This window comes from Lissotriton vulgaris, chromosome 1_1 (genome assembly GCF_964263255.1).
Source record: "Lissotriton vulgaris chromosome 1_1, aLisVul1.2, whole genome shotgun sequence".
In the NCBI taxonomy this organism is placed as follows: Eukaryota; Metazoa; Chordata; class Amphibia; order Caudata; family Salamandridae; genus Lissotriton; species Lissotriton vulgaris.
Window position 1 is genome coordinate 97,613,799 of NC_141685.1, and position 5,890 is coordinate 97,619,688.

At 57.7% G+C, this 5,890-nt stretch overlaps 1 pseudogene; it reads right to left on the reverse strand.

The window, feature by feature from the left end:
* Positions 1-1,105: 1,105 nt before the first annotated feature.
* On the reverse strand, positions 1,106-2,865 carry LOC147737556 (18S ribosomal RNA; annotated as a pseudogene).
* Between the last annotated feature and the right edge of the window lie 3,025 nt (positions 2,866-5,890).

Here is a 5,890-nt window from a genome sequence, read left to right on the forward strand (position 1 = left end):
AAAGCTAAAGGGGAGGAAACAGACAGCTCCAATTAAGGAGATTGGAATCAAGGTACATATTAATGTACCTAGCTGCGATCGTCAAGCAATGGGGCTTGACGATGGTCTCATATGCAGACGACACGCAGCTGGCGGTCACGCTGAGTGGGGACTCAGATATGGAAGCTCCCAGGTTCCGTGATGGTTTACGGGCAGTGGCCAACTGGATGAATTCCAACTGTCTCCAGTTAAACACCAAGAAGACTGAGGTCATGGTGGTCGGCAAGCAGGTGGGGTTGTGGGGTGACAAGTGGTGGCCTCCTGAACTGGGGTTGACCCCTCCTCAAGCATCGGAGATAAAAAATCTTGGGGTCTGGCTTGACCCAACCCTCAGTTTTATTTGTCATACTAAGAAGGTGGCAGCCTCCTGTTATGGCATCATTAGAGGACTTAGACCAATCCTTAAATTCTTTCATGCCTCCACCAGACAACTGGTGGTTCAAGCATCAGTGCTGTCTCGGCTGGATTATGCCAGCTCACTTTTAGCTGGAATTAATCGGCAGAACTTATCCGGCTGCAGCGAGTTCAAAATGCTGCAGCCAGAGTGGTGATAGGTCTGCCTAGGCGGTGCTCGGTCTCTAAATCTCTGCATTCCCTTCATTGGCTCCCTGTAAGTCAGAGGAATAAATTCAAGGCTCTTTGCCTTGCGTTTAAAAACCTCAAGGGTGCGTCTCCTCAAATTCTGGAGAATCTTCTTACATTGTATGTACCCCCGTGTACCCTTAGATCTTTAGGTCAGAATCTGGCGGTGGTCCCGCGTTTCAGGCTGTGTAGAGCTGGCGGCCGCTCTTTTCGAGTGCTTACGGCGAATTGGTGGAACTCCCTCCCGCCTCAGATCCGGGCTATGGATGACCTTCTTCAGTTCAGGCGCGCCATTAAGACCTTCCTTTTTGTCTAGCCTTTACGCTGTTTCTGTGGCCTCTTGTCTCTTTAGCGGTGTTGTGTTGTGTCTACCTTATCAAAGCGCCAGGACCCCCCTTTGCTGGGGCAGCTGTGCGCGGTATAAGTAAAAATAACATAACATAACATAACAACAGAATATTTCAGGGATTGAAATCCGATGAGGAATTAATGGCACAACTTTAGCTGCAGGCCCTCCCTCCCGCAGACTGGGTGTAAGGTATACTTTTAGTAAACATTTCCACACTCATTTAGATTAGTTCATTTATTTATTCCATATATCGGTAGTAGCGACGAGCAGTGTGTACAAAGGGCAGGGACTTAATCGACGCGAGCTTAGGACCCGCATTTACTGGGAATTCCATGTTCATGGGAAATAATTGCAATCCCCAATCCCTGTCCCGAAAAAAGGTTCAGTGAGTTACCCGCACCTGTCGGCAAAGGGTAGACACACACTAATCCACTCAGTGTAGCGCGCGTGCAGCCCCGGACATCTTAGCTCATCATAGATCTGTTATTGCTCAATCTTGTGTAGCTGAACACCCTTGTCCCTCTAAGAAGTTGGACGCCAACTGCTGGGGTCGCGTAACTCGTTAGCATGGAGGAGTCTCATTCGTTATCGGAATCAACCAGACAAATCGGTTCCACCAACTAAGAACAGCCATGCACCATCACGCACAGAATCGAGAAAGAGCTATCAATCTGTCAAGTCTCTCTGTGTCTGGGATGGGTGAGGTGTCCTGTGTTGAGTCAAATTAGGGCTCAGGCTCCACTCCTGGTGGTGCCCTTCCTTCAATTCCTTTAAGTTTCAGCTTTGCAACCATACTCCCCTCCCATAACCCAAAGACTTTGGTTTCCCGGAAGCTGCTTGGCGGGTCATGGAAATAACGTACCCGGATCGCTAGTCAGCATAGTTTATGGTCGGAACTATAACGGTATCTGATAGTTTTCGAACCTCTGACTTTCGTTCTTGATTAATGAAAACATTCCTGGCAAATGCTTTCCCTTTAGTTTGTCTTGCGCTGGTCCAAGAATTTCACCTCTAGTGGCACAATACGAATGCCCCGGCCGTCCCTCTTAATCATGGCCCCAGTTCCAAAAATAAAACAAAATAGAACCGGAGTCCTATTCCATTATTCCTAGCTGAAGTATTCAGGTGACTTGCCTGCTTTGAACACTCAAATGTTTTCAAAGTAAATGCTTCAGACCCCTAGGACACTCAGTCAAGAGCATCAAGGGGGTGTCGATAGGCAGGGGCTGGACAGGAGGTAGCTCGCCTCGCGGCGGACCGCCAGCTCGAACCCAAGATCCAACTACCAGCTTTTTAACTGCAGCAACTTTAATATACGCTATTGGAGCTGGAATTACCGCGGCTGCTGGCACCAGACTTGCCCTCCAATAGATCCTCGTTAAAGGATTTAAAGTGTACTCTTTCCAATTACAGGGCCTCATAAGAGTCTTGAATTGTTATTTTTGTCACGATCTCCCCGAGTTGGGAGTGAGTAATTTGTACGCCTGCTGCCTTCCCGGCTCCCTCTCCGGAATCGAACCCTGATTCCCTATTTCCCGGGGTCACCATGGTAGGCATAGAAAGTACCATTGAAAGTTGATAGGGCAGACATCCGACTGTATCGTCGTCATCATGGGCCAGTGCGATCTACTCAAGGTTATCTAGAGTACCAAGCGGCCGGGAGAGCCCGGATTGGTCTTGGTCTGATAAATGCACATATCCCGGGAGGTCGGCGCTCGTCGGCATTTATTAGCTCTAGAATTACCACAGTTATACAGGTAACAGTTGGAGTGATAAAAGGATCCATAACTGTTTTAATGAGCCATTTGCAGTTTCACTGTACCGGCCATGTGTACTTACACGTGTATGGCTTAATCCTTGAGACAAGCATAAGTTCTGGCAGGATCAACCAGGTAGCCGCACCTGTTGATATGGTGGATTCGAGAGCTGCGTGCCCATCTCCCCGAATGACAATCTTCGCACACCCCTCCCTCTCGAGAGCCTGCTGGGGGAAAGAGCCCGCCCACCTGAGTGGAGAGCTCGCTGGAGGAGTGCAGAGGTGCGGTCGTACAGGCATCGGCGGGCCCAGCCATCTACCCCGGAAAGGAGTGGAAGGCTGAGGAGCAGCCTGAGCGAGACACAGGGGTGCTGAAGCCTGGCGGTGGCGGCACCCCTCTGAACAGTCGTTCCGAACTGCTGCCAAAATGTGCTGGGCGGAGAAGGGTGACAGCCTGGCACGCAGGGCATACTTACCTGCTGGGTGGCAGCGTCAAAGTGCCTGGTGCCACACGACCCCTTCCGCTCGGGTCAGACCACTGGGCGGCACGAGCTACCGGGGCCGCTCGGCCTTCACTCTGCTGGGTATGTTGAAGGGCCTCCCACCAGGCGGCAGGCCCTCAAGTCACCGGTATATGCAGGGTGGAAGCTCTGTGCTTAAAAAACAGCAGCCGAGGCTGACCAAGCAGCCCATCCCTAAACAGACGAGAGTGCCCAATCAATCAGAATACTGCTGTGGCCTCCCCTGGCAGGCCGCCCTGTGCAGAGGATGCCAGCTTCGCTGCCCTGCCTGCTCCCGGGGCCAGCAGGCTTGGAGTATAGGCCCATTGGGAAGAGGCGGAGAGGCAGGCGTGGACCCGGGCCCTGGCGGGAGGGTCCAGGTCCTGCCTTCCACTGTCTCGGAATCGCCGGCCCTATCTGTTCCTGGGGCAAGCAGTCTCGGAGAAAAAATGCCCATCGGGAAGAGGCAGGCGTGGACCCGGGCCCCGGCGGGTGGGCCCGGGTCCTGCCTTCTCCTGTCTCAGAATCACAAGACCTCACAGAGGTATGCCTGGCCCTCTCCTTAGTAATCCAGAGGAAAAATTGCCCCCTTTCTAGTAATCCATGTGCTCTAGGTGACAGGGGGGACCCAAGGCGCAAATGTGCACGACCTCCTAGAGCCCTCACCGGGATCGGGGAGGCAAATAAGCCATCATCGGGACGTCAAGGGAAGCCCGGCCATCTGGTCGCCCCATTGGAAACCATCGCACGCAGCCAGATGGCCGAGAGGGAAGGCGCAACCAGATGGCAGAGGGTAAAGGCGTGACCAGATGGCCGAGGGGGAAAGCATGACCCGATGGCAGAGGAGAAAGGCGCGACCAGATGGCAGAGGGGAAAGGCGCGACCAGATGGCTGAGGGGAAAGGCGCGACCAGATAGGCGGGCGCAAAGGGCGGCCATCTGGTCGCTCTGTGCCCTTACTAAAGAGCGCAGAGGCATGTGGGCCCGGAGGCCCGGAGGCCCGGAGGCCCGGAGGCCCGGAGGCCCGGAGGCCCAGGGCCCTGCTAGGCCTAAGCCATGGGGATACAAGGGGGGAGCAGACGGGCCCTCTGACCCTGGGCCCTCAGACACTTTGACAAGCAGGAGAAGAGGAGGAGGTCTGCATGGGACCGACGGACCCCCGGGCCCTTGCCATAGCGGTAGGCCAAGGGACTTGAGCACCTGACCCAGGACCCGGCAGGGACCCTGGACCCAGCTGGGGCTCCCGGGCCCAGAGGCGCCGGGAACGCCTCCCTGGGCGCAGGACCCAGTCCCAGGCACCCTGCCACAAGGATGGCCCAAGGACGGAGCCCGGAGTAGGGAGGCCACCCTCCCTGGGTCCCTCATGGGCCCAGACAGAGCACCTGAACCCAGCCACGCGAGGGGGGCTCCCCGGGAACTACAGAACCTGGACTCGGGTCTTTGGCATAGTGGCAGGCCAGGGGATGGGACCCAGGGCTGGAGCACCCAACCAGCCAAGGGCTCCCGGACCCAGTGAAGCAAGGGAAGCCTTCCCGGGCTCGCAGGACCCCATTCCGGGCACCCTGCCACATGGCAGGACCGAGGACGGAGCCCTGTGTGGGGAGGCTGCCCTCCCCACGGCCCTCAGGGGCCTCGGACGGAGCTCCTGAACCCAGCCAAGTGAGGGAGGCTCCCCTGGCACGACAGAACCCCATCTGGTACCTTTGGCATAGCGGCAGGCCGGGGGACGCAGCCCAGGGCTGGAGTACCCGACCCAGGGCCTAGAGGGGCCCCTGGACACAGCCAGGGCGCCCGGGCCCGAGGCGCAGGGTAAGCTTACCCAGGTCCGTGGGACACCGTCTGGGGCAACCTGAGTACGGAGCCCAGGGTGGGGTGGCCACACTCCCAAAACCCCGGACAGACCTCCTGAACCCAATGAAGCGAAGGGGGTTCCCCGGACAAGAAAGAACCCAGTCTTGGGCCTTTGGCATAGTGACAGGCCGGGGGACGGGGTCCAAGGCTGGAGCACCTGACCCGGGGCCCGGCTGGGCCCTGGACCCAGCTGGGGCTCCTGGGTCCGGACACACAGGGGAAGCCTTCCTGGGCTGCGGGACAAGTCCAGGGCAGCCTCCCACATGGCAGGCCCGAGGACAGAGACCGGGGTGTGGAGGCCACCCTCACCGGGGCCCTCACAAGCCCCAGATGGAGCACCTGAAACCAGCCAGCAAGGGGGGCTCCCCAGACACGAAGGAACCCCGTCTTGGGCCTTCGGCATAGAGCAGGCTGGGGGACAGGGCCCAGAGCTGGAGCACCGACCTGGGGGAGCCGGCTGGGTCCAGAGGCCCTGCCGGGGCTCCCGTTCCCAGAGCCACAGGGGAGGCCTACCCGGGCCCGTGGGACACCGTCCCGGGTGCCGTGCCACGCAGCAAGTCTGAGGACGAAGCCCGGTGTCGGGGGCCCTTGAGCTCCTGAACCCAGCCAAGCGAGGGGGGCTCCCTGGGCCCAGCGGAATACCGTTTCATGCCCCCTGATGGAGTGGCTGGCTGAGAGACTGAGCCCAGGGCCCCTGCACCTCATCAGGGCTCCTGCGCCCAGGGGATGCCTCCTTGGGTTCACGGGGCCCCATCCTGAGCACCATACCACACGTTGGTCCAAGGGATGGAGCCCCAGCCTGGGTGACGTCCTG